This window comes from Simochromis diagramma, unplaced genomic scaffold, assembly GCF_900408965.1.
Source record: "Simochromis diagramma unplaced genomic scaffold, fSimDia1.1 OVJJ01000293.1, whole genome shotgun sequence".
Classification (NCBI taxonomy): domain Eukaryota; kingdom Metazoa; phylum Chordata; class Actinopteri; order Cichliformes; family Cichlidae; genus Simochromis; species Simochromis diagramma.
In genome coordinates, this window is record NW_024386801.1 from 814,672 (window position 1) to 834,455 (window position 19,784).

Genomic DNA, 19,784 nt, shown 5'->3' on the forward strand with positions numbered 1-19,784 from the left:
GACAAGAGCATCCAGTGATTTAGCTTCCCTACAACAGTCTCCTTAAAAACATGTATATAAAATATCAGTTTCTGTATTTCGTGTATAAATTATTCCAAATAAATGATAAATGGTCGATCAACAGTACAGGAAGAAGATGCTGTCATCCTGACTTTAGCAGAGCATGGCTAGCTGCTGGCTTGTACAGACTGCTTCACATCTATAGCACCTTGCTGCATCCCAGAATCCAAAGTATCCGTGGCTACAGGAAGGTTTTTAGCTCAACCTTGTAAGATACAACTGCTAGTTGGTTCTGCACTGGTTTGATGCACCACAAGCAACGTGGGATATTTAGCATGCAGATTAGCAGCCAGGAATCAAACCACCAACGTTTTCTCCTGAGCCACCTAAGTGCGACTCCTGTGTTCACATCTGCACAAGCGAATCACACCAAGGAGGGAAAATGGACCAGAGTTTGATTTAAATCGCCGTAAGACTTTATGAGACTTGTGTTTTTGGCGTTTGCTAGCCGTCCAGATTTGAGCCGTTTTCTGTCCATTGTTTCTGCTTTCAACACGTTCATTTCAAGAACTGGCTGCTTGCTTGTTACTTTCTATATTTTACCGCTTTGGCAAGTGCTGCTGTGTCAAAATAATCAATGTTATTGACTCTGCTTGTTAGTGGTGACATTAGTGCTGATAAAGATGATGATATCAGTTTTTATATTTATATGAGATTACTTTTCTGTCTCATTTGTTGTCATTATCGAACTCTTGCTTGTGCCCTGGAATAGACTGGGATCTGCCCAGGGTGTATGGCATCCCTCACCCTATGACAGCGAGGATAGCCTCCAGCCCGTCCCTGAGAACTCTTCTTTTTTCGTATAAATCCTCCACAACCCCGTCTTTCATGTTTTCCCATATTATATTCACACTTTACTTGAGCCTTGGCCAACAAAGTCAACAAGTTGTAACACGGTTTCCGTAGGCGACCGTGTGGAAGGAGAAGTTTGCACGTAGCCGTCTCTGTTTCCAGAATTTCCGAGGGACTCTCACCCAGTCTGCTTTTGGCACTGCGGTGTGACAGGGGTGTCAGTCAGCTGCCAGCTTTGGCGCTGCACTGCTCCCTGTGGCTTCCTTGCAGGTCTCTAAAGACACACAAATCTGCTGCTGCCTGGGCCTTTGTTACCCCTGTCTGTCCCTGCGCACATCCCACAGGGACCTCCAGTTACCTTCACTGCAAGGGTTTTATGGTTAAAAAGCTCTTTGTCTGGGTGCAACTGTCAAGTGGACGACCCTGCATGTTTTATTTTTATTTGCATTATTCTGATGCGACCAAATGTGTCTGGATGTTTAAAAGAGGAAAAGCAGCACAACATCTGTCTTTGAACGGGGATTTTAAGCCCACTTTCACCAGCTTAGACAAACTGACATCATTTTAAACATTAGTGTTGTTTTTTGTGCTTGAATGAAAATCCATTGCAGTCCAGAATCCATGGACATCACCAAATGCTGTGTTTTCTCTCTGGAAACATTGTGCCACCTTTCTTTGTTTGTGCGTCTTCGGGTTTTTCTTCAGGTGCCTGATCCAGCCACTGAGAAACTCTGGAGTTTCTTTTGCACTGAGCTTTGAGTCCTTATCTCTTTTCATTGTGACACCCAGTCTGATCAGTTTCGTAGCGTTTGGCTGAATCTGAGCGTGTAGCCCTTTACACTCAGCAGTCACATCATCATTAAACACTAGTGGCCCGGTTCCACTGACAGACTTAGAGTCCATGCCTATTCCACAACATTTCCTCCACCATGTTTGACAGGTAATGATATGTTTCACATCATGAGCTGTTTTTCTCCTTCTCTATACTTTTCATTATTTAAGTCTTGGTTTCGTGTCTTTCAGATGTTCTTGAGTGTAACCTGTGGTTTGTGCCTGCATGCATCTGTTATTGACAGTCATGCTGATGCCTTGTTGTTGTGGACTGTGACGACGATGCAGCTTCCTCCTTGGGAATGTTTGAGACTCGATGTTATGAAGTTGTTTTCAGGGAAATCGTTCGACCATCAAGCCTTTCAGGTGTTCTGGTGTTGCTGAGGTATCTGCTCTATTTATGCATTTAGGAACATACCAGATTGTTAGCTTTACCACTCCACATGGTTTCCACTGTAATTGAGCGCTGTGAATAAATATATGAGTCAGTGAATGCAATACTTTTTTTTTTTTTTAAATAGTAGTGGTGGTGTACAGAGGCAAAATGACCAAATATGTGCCACTGTACAAAAACCCACAAAGCAGCAGCTTTAAAACAACCTCTCTTAACTTACAGTTTTTGATTTAATAGCTCAGTGAAATAAAGTTTTTGGGTCCAACAAAAGTTTGTACGTTAAACTCTGTGGAAGACGACAGAAACTGTGTTGAAAAGAAGAAACAGAGCAGCGAATAAATATCCAGGGACATTTTCCATTAAAAGAAAATGGTATTGTATTCAGTATGGAGACGTTCAGCAGAGACACGTGATGGCACGGTGACTAATGTGAAGGACTCAGAAGAGACGGTAACAGAAAGTATGGAAATGGGAAGGCCTTACATTTTCATGAATAATAATGATATATTTTTTTAAAGTATGAAGATGTGGAGTCAGCACCACATTCAAACGCTGTTTAATAATTAGTGTCGCTTTTTAATAGAGGAGCTGAAGTTATCTGTGGACAGTATTCACACGCTATTAGAAAATCTGATTTATTAAGCAGGAAACTGTGATCTTAGTGTTATTAAGAAAGTGTTTTTCCAAAAGCAGCTGATTGATCCTTGAGTGGTTTTCTTGCCTCACGTAGATGCTGCTTCTTCATGACTTTATAAAGCAGCTTTAAAGGTAAATCTTTGAGGTTATTTAATAGAAAAAATGATACTGTACGTATTATTGATTAGTGTGTGATGATTTCTTCTAAAAAATTGATTCATTCTTCTAAACGTAAAATTAAAAATACACTGGTTGTTGTTACCCTGCCATCTTGAAACCAGTGGCTGAGATGGACATCGTTGCTCTGCATATCTGTGTTTATGTATTTGGCTATAGTAACACTTACAAGTTACTTTTAATTTAAAGATCACTAATAGCTCTTTCAAATGACATACGTGATTTGCCCACGCACATTTTCCTCATCATCTTTCTCATCCTGTCCTCCTCCTCTGCACTGCTCTCTAAGCTAACATTACACCAGTTAATGATTAAACGTCTTAAAAATCAAACTTTCCCTCTGACGAGCAGTTTGATTACATTCTCACATCGTATAAATTTCATTGCAAAGTGTCCAAGTCCAACAAAGTTAGATCTGCTTCAAAGAAAGTTTCACCGACACCAGCGAACAACAGCGCTCACAGATGGAAAGGAGCAGGATTCCCTCAGCTCACCTCATTATCACTCCACCGACTCCATCGACTCCATCAAGCTCCTTGCACAAAGCTGAAGTAAACTGCAGGCTGCAGCACTAAAGGCGACAGAGTTGAGTGTCTTGTTTAGTTGTTTATGCAATTGAATTGGGAGGTGTACCATCATCAAGTCATGGCTTTGGTTTATAGACCTCTGTAGTCACCGCTGGTTTCAGGCGTCCACACCTAGAAGAAGTCCCAACAGTAGTATTTTGTTGTGTTGTGTTATTTTTTATTTATTTACTTTTGTTTTTGGTCAGAAATTGTTACATTTGGGAACGAAGTTGAAGTGCTGGAGTGTGCACACCTATCTTTAGTTATCGGCAAAGCAAAATAAAACAAAATGATAAAAAGCAGATATTCAAAAATCCCATTCCTGTGCAGTTCATTAAAAGGAGGAAACAAAGAGACTTTGTTTTTGTTTTAACTATTTTTACAGATCGTTTTAAGTTTTCTTTCTAGAACTGCAGTTCTTGGCGCTTCATTCGGTTCAGAGGTTTCTGCTTGGTTAATTTGCAGACCCTTAGAGTCAGAGAGCTCTTACCCACAGTGCAGATTAAGGACGGCTTTAACCACACCAAATACATTAGGTGTGGTTAAAGCCGTCCTAACAGTATGTACCTGACTGCTGACCCAAATGAATATTTTCCAACCTACCAAACGCTACCTTTGCATTCGTAGTGTCATAATATGGTCAAAAATCTAATTGGAAACTTCCGTCAGTGGTTTAATATCTTAGTGACAATAAAAACCTGATCCAGTCTAATATGTCATTATTTCAAATTCTAGAAGTGAAAAAGCCTCTAATATAAATTCTGCCTTTCATTGCATCTGGGTCATCACTAATGATTGTTATTTCCAGCTTGATAATTGTTATAGCTGAAGCCAAGACTGAGTCAGGCTGGGCATCAGCACACGCGCCTGAGCACACACATTTCCTCTTCCTGTTGTTTTTCCAGCCAAGCCTACATCATAACTTGCTTTCATTTATTTTGTTGTAATGAGGAGATTTTAAAACAAGTACATTTGTTTTAAAAAAAAACGGTACAAGAGTCTGCTATTAAATTCAGTCTGGTGTTATTATCACTTGTCCAGTGCTGAAGACTTTTGTAGTCCCCGCTGGCTGTCACAGTCTCTCCTAGTCACATTCATTAAGGGTGTCGCCTTTCCCACTGTAGCTAATGGCTTCATGGGAATGAAACATGAAATATTCAGCGGTAGATTAAAATCACGATTTCTCCAAATACATTTTATAGGCAAAGTAAAGCGAACAAATGGAAACCATTTCATATGTAAAATGAATCTATATATTATATCTGCTGTTTTTAATATGTTGGAATTAATGTTGCTTCACATGATTCACGTGATTAATTTTATTTGAAAGGGGTTGCTAGCCTGGAGTTACAACTACAGGACTAACACTTTACCTTTCAGTGCTTTGGATTAGTATACAAGCATATTTCTTAATATGTGTACCCAAACAGAACGACGGGGAGTAATATGATGGCCATGTTAAACACCTGAACTAGATCTGAACTGAAAGTGTCAAATATAAGTTACTTTTAATTTAGAAATCCCAAATAACCTTTGCAAACTATACACATATATAGCCCTGTGCAAAGGTTTAGGCAGGTGAGGGGAAAATGCTGTAAACACAGAAAGCTTTCATGAATGGAAGTGTTAATCGTTTATTATCATCAATCAACAATGCAGAGGAGGATCAAAAGAGAATCGAAATCACATCAATGTTTGGTGCGACCACTCTTTGCCTTCTTCTAGACAGTTTTTGAAGGAGCTCGGCTGGTAGGTCGTTCCAAACATCTTGGAGAACTAAGCACAGATCTTCTGTGGATGTCGGCTTGCTCACATCCTTCTGTCTCTGATCCCAGACACACGATGATGTTGAGATCAGAGCTCTGTGGGGGTCGTACCGTCACTTCCAGGACTTCTTGTTCTTCTTTATGCTGAGGATAGCACTTAATGACGTTGGCTGTGTGTTTGGGTCGTTGTCCTGCTGCAGAATACATCTGGGGCCAATAACCAATCGTTTATATTTCTGAAAGCTCTCTTTGTTTACAGCATTTTTTCCACACCTACCTAAAACTTTTGCACAGTACTGTATATGTTCTGCTTCCACCAAGTGGCAAAAAAAATCTATAATTTCAAAGGTAAATCAGCCGTTTTGATTGTTTGTTTGTTAGTTTTTGAAGTGATATTTAGGCTAAAGCTGTTCTCCATCAATAGACATGATGAAGCTCCATTCAGCTACGTCTGGAAAGTGGTTGATTTTCTCTCCTCAGAGTAAATCTCCTCATATACATGACTTTTTATCTCAATCTCATGTCTCTGCAGCTTATTGCTGTTCAATACATGCCCTCTGGTAAACTATCCAGTATATATGAGGTGTGAACTGTTATTTAACCATCATTGTTAGTGATATAAGGAATACAATCAATGTTTTGTTGTACAGACAACCAAGGTTGTATTGAACACACCTCATGCTTCAGCTTCCTTCTCCCAGTCTCCTTTCTATTTGGCTGTATAATGATCATTGATTACTTTGGGAAAAAATGCTGTACCCACCCACAAGGTCACAGTATATCAAAAAAGTATTGCCACAGGCTTTGAGAAAAATAAAATCGATGAAGTTGACTGGCACAGTGTCTAAATGCAGTGGTCAGTGTTTTGGATGCTTTATCTTGGGAATTTATGGATGCAGCCACTGTTGCAAGCAAAAGTCCAAACTAAGCAAAACTTGATGAAGACGTTTAAGGAAAGTAGAGTCTAACTTCAGCATAACGACGGCAAGAGGTCAGCGCAAAGCAAATGGAAAGTGGGAATTCTAAGTAGGCTGTTACAGCAGGCGCACAGCCGAGCAAGGCAAGCAAACAAACCCCTGACAAAGTAAAATATTTGCTGTGAAAGAACAAACAGACGCAGTGATCAGCTGGGGCACATGTTCACAAGGATTTAATGTCAAACATTATTTTCTTATTAAGCTCAATTAGGGTGAAAATGAATGTTAATGAGATGGAAAACAGAGCGGATGGGAGAGAGGGAGGAGTGCGAGGCTTATCGCTGCAATTATGACAAGCTTGGGTCGGGTTGATAGCGGCGAGTAAGAACTCTAATTGGCTTAGAACAGAGGAAGGAGAGAACGTGAAGAGATAAATAACAGTCTTGTTTACACCGGTGGAAGGATGACCCACAGTAATACAGGTCATTGCAACAATAAGTGTGCCGAGTCTTTTCTTCGTGCTTACCTTGGAGAAGCTGAAATTTAAAGTACGAAAATAAAGTAGTGCTGCACACATTTATTTATGTAAAAGTTTAGTGGCGTTCGCTGCACAAGGCCGGTTCTAATTGTTTAAAAAAGTACACAAATAAAAAAAATGCTAATAACTTGTTGGGTGGATGTTTGCCTCAGAACTCCAACCTGTGTCGTGATGTAGAAAGGGGTATGCTCCTGACAGCACATATAATGCCACCACATTTTGCTCCTTATATTGTGTCTGTCAAGGCAGCGAACACAGTGACAAAGGGGGGCTTACTGAGAAGAAGCTGTATGGATCCATCTCAACTCTAGAATGGCTGAGATTTGAGGTGACAGCTAATTTGAAATTTAGATTTAGAAATATCTCAGCTTTCAAAAGCTCTACAAAGCTGTCTCAAAGCAGTTTTGTGGAATTGTCAACAGGTATAAATCAAGCTAAGTGTTTCCCCCCATATTTACTCATAATTTCACAGATAAGACGTCTGTGAATCATAAAATTCTTTGGCAGATCAGTTTTATGCAAATGGCTGATAGTCGCCTTACGCTGTGACTCACTTTACTGTAAATCACTTTTAACTTTTTGTCTTGCTTTTCTGTCAGGATGGGTCTGCAACCCAGCATTTTCAGTGTATTTTGTATTTTTGATTTCTTATGTTATATTGAAATATGTGAAGTTCTGCTATTATTATTAGTTTGTCTTGGTTGAGTTTTAGTCTAGTTTATGTTTCTTCTGTCTCCTGAGTCTTTTCCTGTCCTCCATGTTCTACTTTCAGTCACGCCAGTGCTTTAGTCTCTCCGTAGCTGTGTCCCAAAACGTCGGCTGCATCCTTTGGAGGCTGCATTTGAAGGCCGATTACGTCACAGCCAGGCGACGAAGGCTGTCCCAATTCGTCGACTCCTTCAAATGCGGCCGACAAATGCGTCCTTCATTTCCCCGAATTTGAAGGATGGGTCGGGTGTGTCCTTCGTGGCACACCATATCCCAGAATTCATAGCGCGGCCCAGCCAAATTTCAGCTGCCAACAATGGCGGCTGCTACTAAGTTTTAAAATTACTCTTATTATTCTTTCTGGGCCACAAAATAAACTTTTAACATATTTTCAGGTGAGAAAGTAGCTGTGTAAACTTCAAATATCTGCTCGGTTTATCAAGACATCGCATATTTGCAAAAGTGCGCTGACGTTTTTGGAGACGTCTGTTACCCACCAGCTCGATAGCAAGCCAGGGGGTTCAATGGTCACTCCAGCCGGCGAGAGCAGCGGACTCCCGGCTTCGTTGTTTTCAGACCCCCGCTTTTTCGCTACTCAGGTTAAACATGATATAAGTCACTCGAATAACTTAAAAATGTTATTGTTTGGCTTTTTCTGTGTTTTATTTGTTCCGGAGTAAATCGGTTTGGCTGAGATCAAAGTTATTAGATTATTAGATTAAATAAAACTTTATTAATCCATCAGGTGGTTTCCTCTGGGATTTTCACACAGCTGAATAAACGTCAAACAGAAAACTGATTAAACAGAAGTGTGAGACGGTCGAGAATTTACGCCAGTGTCCTGTTATATTTTAAATAGCAAGGAGCAGACGGCCGAGTTTATTAAACTCCACTGAGACAGCGGTGACGCAAATCTGAAGGCTAGACCGTCCCATTTCACAGCCTCGCACTTCCGGCCTTCTCGGTCTTCGGAGGACCCGGCCTTCGCGGTCTACGTGGGCCGGGTCCTCCGAAGGATGCAGCCGACGTTTTGGGACACAGCTCCTGTGTTCCATGTCCGCTCAGAGATTTAATGTCTGCGTGCTCCATGTTCGAATGGTCAAGCCTACGCTCCATTACGTTTCCTGTTTTCTTTTGATAGTCTTGTTTCCATGTTCGGTGTGTTAAGTTTTGCTTCCCCTGTGGCGTCATGTTCATTCATGGCAGCTGTGTTCCCCAGGTTTTTCCTCGTCTACTCTTCTTTGTATTTACGTCCTCTATCTTCCTCTGTTTGTCTGGCTACAAGTTTCTATGAGTCTCGACTCAGATTTCACTCTTAAGCTTCAGGTTCTGTTTATGTCATGTCAGTTTTCATGTTTTAGTTTTTCCCAGTTTAGGTTTCAGGTTAGTTGTTAGTTGTTCTCCAGTTTGCCATCAGCCTAATAAACAGCTCGCTTAGTTTTCTCTCTCCCGTGTCTGCTTTTGGGTCCACACATTTTCTTCGTTTAGTGTTAGTTCGCTTTGCAAACTATTCTAAACTGTGTGTACAGTGTTGATAAACTTTTCAGATTTTACAGTAGGTCCATTTCAATAAGGAGAGCTCATTAGAAGGAACCAAACATGATTTACTGATATGCAGAATTTAATAAATCCAGTGGCCCTTCACAGCAGAACAGAATCACTGCGGCCATGGGAACTAGGGAAGGACCCCGGCGTCTAGACGCTGGTAGTGGAGATAAAGATGGAGGCTTGGATGAAGCCTGAGTAACACGGGAGACGCAGAGATGTGGAGGAGGTGGGTTGCATGAAGGAATTTGCAAAGGAGAAGGACAGGTGAACAGCGAGATTTCTAGTACACAGAGTGGAGGCTGATTGGCCTGAAGAAGACTAAACCAGTGATGTCCCAGTGGGTTTGGCACCGTGGGAAAGTGGAAGTGATGCAAAGCTTAGATTAGCCACCAAACATGTGGAAGCAGACAGATATGTGACTACAGAGCTTCCTCATTGAACTTACGCGTAAGCATCATTAATATTTGAGCAAATGTTTGTAATTTTGCCTCCAAATCAAACAAGTTTCAAGGACACACAATTTTTATTAAAGATTTTACTGAGATTACTGCATTAAATATTTACGTTTTTTTAATGTTTATATTTAGTCTATACCTACATTTAATAGTTTCAGATGCTCCAATATAATTGGATAATTGACTGCCAAGCAGTTACATTTCCTTGTAATTCCACAATAAATTAAGCAGACAGCATATCTGAGGCTGAGTCCAAGTGTTGAAATTGCTTTTAGTATGTTTTCCCCTTTAAACTGTCAGTATGAGAGCCGTGTCCATGCAAGTGGAGAAGACACATCAGCGTCATAGTCTAGGAACGAGAAACCTTCATCAGTTGAAGTACAGAGGATTACATCAAGCTGCAAAGTAAACGGCTAATACCAAACATGTATCTACAGTATCAGATGAAGTAAAACACACAGTGTTTCTCCCTCACAACACCAGAGAATCATCTGCTTCTTTTAAGTGTGTCTCACTGTCAGGTTTGCTGTGTGTGGCTGGTAGCAAGGAGCCCAAATGCAGACTCGCAGAGGCAAAGATGGACTCAAAACTCTCGACCTTATTGCTGGAAGCTAGGAAATACAAAACTAAACTGGAAATATACATTAAAGTAAACAAGATAGAAAAACAGGCGAAACGCAGCGAGGGATGAGGGAGAACACAGCGAACAGACAGTAAATGCAAGACGAGGGGATGAAGCTCAGGAGGGAAACTAATCGCACAGCCGACACAGGGGAGAAGCAAAACAGAACACACACCGACAGGAAACTACCAAAGTAAAACAGGAAGTAACGGGAACATACGCTGAGACGCAGACGGGCACAGATGAGACGGGGAAAGAACAGACGTGTAAACATAACTGAGCCGACGAGACACAAAGCACAACGAAGAACTAAACACCGGGAGTACTAAACACTTTTTCAACTTACATTACATTTTGTGTCCTTTTGCATCGTTTTATTATTTGCTGGTGTTTTCTCATGGGTAACTGTAACGAATCGATTTTGACAGAAAACATCTAAAAGAACATAGTTCAAAGGTCATAGTTCATAGATGATAAATAATACAAGGTGTTCAGTGTTTACCCTGTTCGGTAAATCTATCCCAGAATCTATAAAATTCAATACATTTGACTTTCTTATATTTAACTTCCAGCAATTAACTGTTATATTTAACTATTCCTCATTTATGTTTCTGTGACCGAAGCTGACTCAAGGTCAAAACTTATCCTACACACTTCATCATAATCCGAAAACTGTGGAACGAGCTTCCTTTAGAGATCAGACAGGCCAGTTCTTATCTGTTTTTAAGTCACTCTTGAAAACCCGCCTCTTTACCCTGACCTTTGACACCACGTGAGATGTTGGTTTTTATTTTTATTTCAGTTGTTTTTAGGTGATTCGATGCCGTTTTATCTTGTTTTTGTTTTAATATAGGGCTGTTTTAATTTTACGTTTTATGTGTTTTATTTATTTATTTTGCTGCTTTCTGTTATTCTATTGTTTTAACTTATTTTCTGTACAGCACTTTGTTCCTGTGCTGGGTATTTTAAAGTGCTTTATAAATAAAATTGGATTGGATTAATAACCTCAGCTCAATTATACAGAAAATAAAATGTTAGAAATGAAATAGAAATGTTATATAAATCTATGTTGTTTATTCAAGACAATAACTCAGCAACAAGCAGATTGTTGCTTTTTACAGCTGTGTGATGTTCAAAGTTCAGCAATGTTTAACATCCTGTTGTTGAAAATTCAAAACATTTTAGCAGGCTATGGCATGAAAATTGAGTTCTAATTAACATTTACATAATACGCAGCACTTTGTAAGTTTGGTTTTCATGAATGACCAGACAGACCATTGCTATGAATAATGCGACAGCATTTTCTCCTCTCCTGTGATGAAGGATGCTCCAGAGTATCCTAGCCTATAAAATACAAGAAGCATTTTATCTCCTCTCCTAAGCATCAGGAGAATTCATACAGCTCTTATTATGGCCTGACGTGGATACTTCCAGGACACGTCACTAAGTTATGAACCTTCCTAAGCAAAATAAACATATTGAAAGATATTAAATGGCTCCAGAAACCAAAGGGAACCAAACCCCAAATCTCTCAGAAACAGGCAGATAACACAGATGGGAAGATTATACACAGTCAGAGAAAGAACACAAGAGCAAGGCTAAATATGCAAAAGAGCTACCAGGGAAAGAGGAAACGTGGGGAATGAAGAACAGCTGAAACAAATCAGACAACGAGACAAAGGAAGTAAAACTAAATACAACACACAGCAGACAGAAAGCTACCAAAAAAGGAAGTGACTTAACTCTCATGACAGACATGCTGGCCTGTCCAAATCGCATGACCAGTTTAAGATGATGTATTGTAGCAGCAAAACACACCCTCGCTGAGTCTCAGGGCATTTTCGCACCTATAGTCTGTTTGCTCTGGTCCAAGCCCGACGATTAGTCGCAGACTTGTAGCTTTTTCCTGTTCTCTGGTTTGCTTTCACACAAAAAAAAGTCCAAGTGAATTCCAAACAAACCAGAATGCGTCAATGTTCAGTCTGCTGATTGGTCAGAAATGTCTGGGGCATGCCCAAATAAGGAAATACAGGAAGAAGGTGCTGTGATCTGGACTATTGGAGAACAAAGATAATTTCCATCCATTTCACAGCTGGTTGCTGGTCCGTGCAGAACTTTGCACATCCATGGTACCTTCTCACATCAAGAATCCAAAGCATTCGTGTCCGTGGGACATGTTTTAGCTCAAACTTGGAACACACATCTGGTACCTGGTTTGGATTGAGGTTGGATTACATTCACACCACAAAATAAAGTTTAAAGCCAAGTTTCATTGTATTGAAATTACAGACAGTGTACTTGAATTTCAAGCCAAAGACGTTTCAAACAATATCTACTAGCGATGGGAGGTCCGGCTCTCTTCAAAGACTCTGCTCTTTTGGCTCAGCTTCCTTAGAAAAGACATCTCTTATTGCTTTTAATTTAGTATCACTCACTACTTTCAGTTTTCACCTAATTAGGCAAATATGAAGGGTTTGTGTGTCGGTAAGCAACTAGTGTTTCCATAAAAGCCCTTACTACATCTACAGGGGAGAACATGTACAGATTTTAAGGCCAGCACAAAAGTTTCAAATGTTTTGTCCTCCACAGTAGAAAATGGCTCTCCATTGGCTCTCATCTTCATCATCACCACCTTTGTGTTTGGCTGCAGTCATTTGTTCTGTAATGTGTTTATTTTGGTTTGAGTTACAGAAGGCTGCAGTATACCTGCAGTTTTTGGCAAGTCAGTTGATGCTGCAGCAGAAGTACTTTGCTCAAAACAGGACACTTGTCCAGGGTCAGTGGATGGCAGCTGGAGCAGAGAGGGCACGCTCTCCTCCAGCTGCACGGATGGATGAGCGGTTCTTAGATGTCTCTGCAGGTTCATATTTTCATTTTACAAATTCTGCATTCAGCTTTACAGTTACCAGTATAATTGGAAACAGCCAGATGCTGTGGGTTTTTTCTGTTTTTGCCCATTTCTTCACTTTTTATTACAGCTCCCTGCCTCGCCGTCGCTCTGTGTACGTGGCCTGTGCCTGTACTCTCACTGTCTCTTTTTTCTCTTTAGAAATACAAGCAAATTTTCAATAATATTTACATCATTTTAAAGCTTGGCGACTTATTTATTTTTTACATAATTGCCATTTTGGTCGGTGCATTTTTGTAGACGCTGGCAGTTTTACAATGCCCATGTTATACCTGCTCGCCGCCGCCGCAGAATCGCCTTCTGCACAAATGTTGTTTGCGACAGTTTGATGGGCAACGTGTGGACGCGCGGTGTCGTGAAGAATGCTTACTCCCTTTCTCAGTATTCCTCTTCTCCTGTTCTGAAATACCCTTCTGAGTTGTTCCAGTGTTTCACAGTACTGTCAGCATTTATTGTGGTCCCAACAGGCAGAAAGTCAACCAACTATACCCCCTTTGGTCCACACGTCGCCTGTCGCCTGTCAAACTTTCGCTTTCCTGCAAGGAAACTTCATCACCCACTCACCCTACTGTCCGGACTTCACACCCAGTGACTACCACCTGTTCCCAAAGTTGAAAGAACATTTGTCCAGAAGGCGATTCTGTGGCGGCGGTGAGCGGGTATGACATGGGCATTGTAAAACCGCCACAGCGTCTCCAAAAATAAATTCATTGATACTGTTTTTGCGCTTTGGCCTGAACAGTTACTCAGTCACATGACTCGTGCCAGGAAGCCGAATATTTCACCGCTAGCATGGAACTTAGCATTGCCGTACATGCGTGTGGCGAGGCGGGGGGATAAAAGGTCTCTTGGCACCTTGCCGTTTTCTCCTCAGTCCGTAAAGTTCCTCACATGTCTTTTCCCACTGCTTGTTCCACCGTTCCTCCGGTTTTCCACACATTCAGTAATCCCGTCTTCAGACATGAAACACATGCAGCACAAAGATGCTAGTTAAAGCATTTTTCATTGATAGATATTAAAATTCATTGTGAGCAGTAAATTGCTTAAGGCTTTTCATTTTTTGCAGACATTCATAATTCCCGCAATTTGCTAATTTAGTGACTTTGCAAGATTTGATCCCCATACCTCTCACCACAAAGTGCTGATCACATGAATGTCTACATGGTTTTGTTGTTTAATCAAATTTTACAGTCACTGGTTCCCTCTCTATCTGTTCTTTTGGCTGATACTTGCTCACTGGGGCTGTTTTCTTCTGCTAAGGTGTGAGAATGAGAGCGAGAAACTTTGATTAATTCAGCATGTTGCTGAGGTGAGCGATCTATGACTAGGTGAAAGCTCAAACATTTGACCTTGTGTGTGTTGGTGCGTGTTTTTCTGTACTCCTACATATGAATGCTGCTCTCTGTGGACATTTCTTTCTGTGTTATATGCATTTTGGATATTTTTTCTCTTTTTTTATGTATGTCTTCAACGATCATCATGGTCTTTCATACATATTAGACACCACACAGAGCCTAAGCTACAATCAAACAAGTCAGTGTTTTAAGAGTTCATAGGACAGGAATGAAGCCGACCGTCGAGTGAATGTTGTGACCTTTTAAAATTTTACATAAAAAGATGAAGTGTGTTTAAAGGAGCAGTCCGCTATTACTATATTACTATTTACTATGTGACTGGCTTATGCCTTTAAATAAAATCTTTCACTTCTGTCTATTTCGATTGATTTTTGAAATACTGATTATACCTCTCGTTGTACATACTAATTAAACGGGGTCATCAGTTTGCATGTTGTGTAAGAATCACCAGGAATTCTTGGTTGCCATGCCTGAATCACCCAAACAGAAACGTGCCTCCTTTTGTGTAACATTTTCCAAGGTGGAGAAAAAATGTGCTCAGCTATGAATCTACAAATGTTAATTGTGATTTGTCAATAAATGCAGTACGCATATGTATCGAACAATACAAAACTTTGTGTTGAGCGCTCAGTGGATCTGCGTTCGACTTATCCGCCTAGGCTGCACTGTCGAGATCCACTGTCAAATGTCAATGAGGCGACCGTGGCTCAGGGGGTTGGGAAGCGTATCTGTAACCGGAAGGTCGGCGGTTCGATCCCCGGGCTCTCTGTCCTGGTCGTTGTGTCCTTGGGCAAGACACTTTACCCTACCGCCTACTGGTGTTGGCCAGAGGGGCCGATGGCGCGATATGGCAGCCTCGCTTCTGTCAGTCTGCCCCAGGGCAGCTGTGGCTACAACCGTAGCTGCCTCCACCAGTGTGTGAATGTGAGAGTGAATGAATAGTGGAATTGTAAAGTGCTTTGGGTGCCTTGAAAAGCGCTATATAAATCCAATCCATTATTGTTAATAAGGCACAATAATGTAGTAAACCACGCCACCATAAAAAGAGCAAGATGAAAAGATTTAGAATGAAAAAGGCTCACGATGTGCTATGAAAGACAGACATGCTTAATTAGGTCATACATGTTGGACCTCTCTGCAGATTTTATGTAGTTAGGATGTAGAAAGGATGTGTGTGAATATACATCTATATCTATCTATCTATCTATAGATAGATAGATATAGATGTATATATATATAGTAGGGGTGCAACGATACACAAAATTCACGGTTCGATTCGATACTTTGGTGTCACAGTTCGATATTTTTTCGATACAAAAAAATGTTCATGCTTTTTTAATTTGTCATTTATTAAAATTATAAATATATATTTTAACTCAAAAGTACAGTTTTTTAAATTTAATGTTGCTGAAACAACAAAGTAATAAAAAAATAAATATATCTGATCGAGAAATCACTCATCTTTGGAAAAGAGAGTTTATTACAGAGAAATTGCTCTTTCCAAAATAAAAGCTATACTATACGCTTCTTCTGGGCTATATTCTCAGCAGCATATTAAACATATCAGGTCCCCATAAGGAGAATCCTGTGCTAACGGCTGTCTAAATGACTCGGGTAAAGTTTGTAGCATGCGTGCTTGTTGTTTTTGTCTGCTTCGCTAACGCTAACGCACTAGTTCCCACCAATTGAGCATTGCGTGGCACATCCCACATACTGTTTTACTTTTGTCCATGACGCGCTTACCTTCAGGGTCATACTTCACATGAAAACCAAAGGCCAGATCTGAATGAGGGTGGGGGAGGTTCAATTTGCCATGTTGCCACGAGCTTAGCTTCTGTCTTGCTAGCTTGCACTGCGCTCAGTGGATCTGCGCTCGACAGTGCAGCCTAGGCGGAGTAGTCGAACGCAGATCCACTGAGCGCTCAACACAGACAGCATCGTCAGAAGAAAAGTTGATCAAATAAATTTAAAAATGTTGTATTGTTCGATACATATGCGTACCGAACTGAAAGCACTGTATCGAACGGTTCAATATCGATACGAGTATCGTTGCACCCCTAATATATATATTTATGCCCCTTCACATAGCTTGTCCTCTGACTGTGTCTCTGCAGCTATTTCTCAGTTCATAAAGAAATACATACTGAGTCCTTCATGTTCTACTCTATAAAATGCACATACATACAGACCTATACACTGCTGTTTCATACAAATCTAATGCCTTTCTCATTTACAGTAAGGGTAAGTTTATGAGCCTGTGGTTTGAGACAGGTGAAGCTTGTTGTCCAAATCCCACTTCTGTTTTCTGCTTGGCTGGACTGTAATTTCCTGGGCTTTGGAGAGCAGGATACGCTGCCCTGCACACAGGAAAACAGGCCTGATGTGCACTTAGTCCCTGTATGTGGGCAAGCGATAAAGGACACACATACACACTGCTAACACCACTCTAACCATCTCAGAGCAAACAAACCTCTAGCTGCCATAATAGCGCTTACCTTTAAGAAATATAACCCCGGAGCTTTCAAGCAACAGGCTCACACACCGTTGCACTTTGCTGATAATGCCCGTGGTCTGTAAGTTGTTCTTACACATGCATGTTTGTCTCGTTAGCTTCGTTTCCAAGATGTTCCTCCCATTTCACAAATAACAGAGGAAACGGTCCATTTTGAAGGTTGTTTTTAATAATTAGTTTTCAAGATGTAGCTTCAAATGGAAGCAAACTTTAAATAAGCTGAAAAAAAGAAGAAAGATGGAAAAAAAAGAACCTTCTTTGATGCACTTTTTTCTTTACAGACCGCTCGAGAAAGACGCTCTTCAAAGTTTCCAATATTTTTTCTTGTTTCCAAGCATTCCCCCGGGTCGGGATCATTCAACACTGAGGATTCTGTCACTATCCTGCTGTCCACCCAGAAATCCCCGTAAACCCCTGCAGACATGCTGCTGTGCCCCTTCTCCCAGATAACCTGATTAAACATCGAGTGGCCTGTTGCTGAGCCTCAGGCATTACCTCGGCTAATTCAGCCTGTCTGTCGCCTGCTGAGCCACATGACACAACCCCTAATGCACTCTACTTTAGTAACAGGGCAGCTTCGCTTTCATCTGTAGATACTTTAGACAGAAACACTCTGTATTATTGACTCGAATTGCTGACACTATATATTCCATTTTTTAATGCAAATCGACTTATTAGGGTCACAAAGCTATTTAAATCTGTCCTGAGGGAGAGAGAAAAGTAAATACAGAAGTCAGTGCTAAGAATTATAGGGCATCTAAAATTAAAATACTTTGCTCACTTCATGACAGCCAAATGTTATTAAATCCCATCATTAATATTAGTTAGAATCAGCTGGGTGACCCTGAACCCTCCATACTGCAGCAGGCCAAGGATGCTGCACTCAGAGGTTCTTCTTCACTCACTCTAAGTGATGATGCTTTGCAGTGCATCATGAAATTGGGGGAAATGAATTAAAACTTGTGTGATGCTAATTACTAAACACATGTCAGTGATATGATCTCACACAGTGATAAACCTGCAATACTGAAACACATGATTTCCTCCTGGTCTTTACATTGTGAATACACTCTGTGTTAGGAGGTCAGGTGGCACTGCAAGTCGCATATTTTCACTGGTTCTTTGCTCACTTTTAGGTGAAAAAATGTGAGAATCTCACTCTTTTACATTCTTTACTGTGTACTAAAGAAGCATATTTTGCATATTTTTCATATGCAGGGAGTTGCTTGTATAAAATTGTTGCAAGTTTGACATAAATGAGGTGGCAATATCAACCTGACAGTGTTCATCTGAGCTGTTCTTCTTCTAGGGCAGAAAGATTTGGCCATATAAATATTTATACAAGAAGAAAAAGAAGTAATTTCTTGAACTTTTAATTTCTTGATTAATTGCACACATCTGTGTGTAGTTCATATCAGATCTGACTGCACGTGACCCAAATCTCTTCTATTAGGATTTTATAAAACCTTATAAAAACACTGATAGTCATAGTAGAAGACAGGTAAGCCTAGTTTTCCACTGGCTCTTCAAACAGTACCTTGAGTGCCAGACAAAAGGAGATTGAATTATACCTTATACGAGGGGGGTGTTTTGTACCACTATACACCAGGGAGAGCCTTTGTGACTCTTTCAGTGCCTTTCAGAAGCAGGATTATTTTTTATCTTGCCAGACGGCAAGCTGAATGAAAGATCATTTCTATCATTTTGTATCTTCTCTATACTTTTAACTCCCCTACTCTTTTTCACCTTCCATCTTTCATTCAATTTTCCTCCCTCCAAAGACCATCTATTTATATCTTCTTTTCCATTCCAAGGGCCTCTGTTCTTTTGATGTAATGATGAACATTTCATATCAGTGACTTTGGGATTAGAGAGCGCAAAAAGAAATCCACCTAACACAATCCAATATTCCAAAAGAATATGTGAGTGCTAGAGACCACTTTAACATTTTTAGGTCACTCAGCAGACGAGCCGATCGGCTTATTGAGGCGTCTGTTGTCCGTTCAAGAATCACAAGAATCATTCCATCTTCTACAGTATTGGACAGAATTTATTTAAACACAGTGATCATTCAGTGAGTCTTTATCCACGTTGTGCTCAAGGTCAAAGTCAAGGTCACATTTGTTGTTTCACATGTGAACTGGTTTGCAGCGTGAGCCAGACGAGCTGCTGCATCACTGATGTTTCTGCTCATTCTCGTCCGCGTGATTTAATGGACTCCTAACCTGGATGTAGTTGTTGCCTGGTCTCTGCCACATCTATACGTTTGATTTGTTTTTTGGTGATAAAGATACGTGTATCCAAAATGTTCTCGTCCCAAAACGCCGCTATGTTACGCGCTCCGAGGCATGAGAGCGGGTTGGAATGAATCTATAAATCTAAGGTTATAGTTAAGGTTAGAGTTCCAGAGCGTTTCATAAGGACGTGGAGGGGTACCTTTCGCGTCACTATGTGTGACACATCGTCGGTATGAGAATGCTGTCGTATATCAGTCACATCAAGATTTTTAAAGTATTTTTCTATTCGAGTGTGACACTGCATCTCATCTCACTAGATCGTGATGACCTTAAGGCTATTAGGAACTGTATAAATATGTACCGTATTTCCAGGACTACAAAGCGCACCTGACTAAAAGCCGCAGGGTTCAAAGCTTGTGCAAAAAGTAGCGGCTTATAGCCCGACAATTACGGTAATCCTGTTATGACAGTCAAAGAGAGATGTATTTTTTTAAATATCAAACATTTATTGTGTACCAGTTGATATTTAGATAATAAAATATTCCATATCTTTGTCAGCAGCTCTGCAAAGCAATAGTATGCAAGGCTTCAAGTACTGCCCTTCTAGAAATGCTGCTGACATTGGTGCACTTTGGAGCAGCTGCCCTGATGCACCATTCAAAGCAATGCTGCCTATAGATAATGACTCTTTTACAATCTAACGTCTTTGAAATTCACCAGAAGATTCAGAAGTTCAACACGCAGGAAATTGTTTTGTGAGCC

At 40.6% G+C, this 19,784-nt stretch overlaps 1 protein-coding gene across 1 annotated transcript in view; it reads left to right on the forward strand.

The window, feature by feature from the left end:
- LOC120729426 (cadherin-13-like) overlaps positions 1-19,784 on the forward strand; it is a 205,059-nt gene that overhangs the window by 175,483 nt on the left and 9,792 nt on the right. The window lies entirely within an intron of this gene.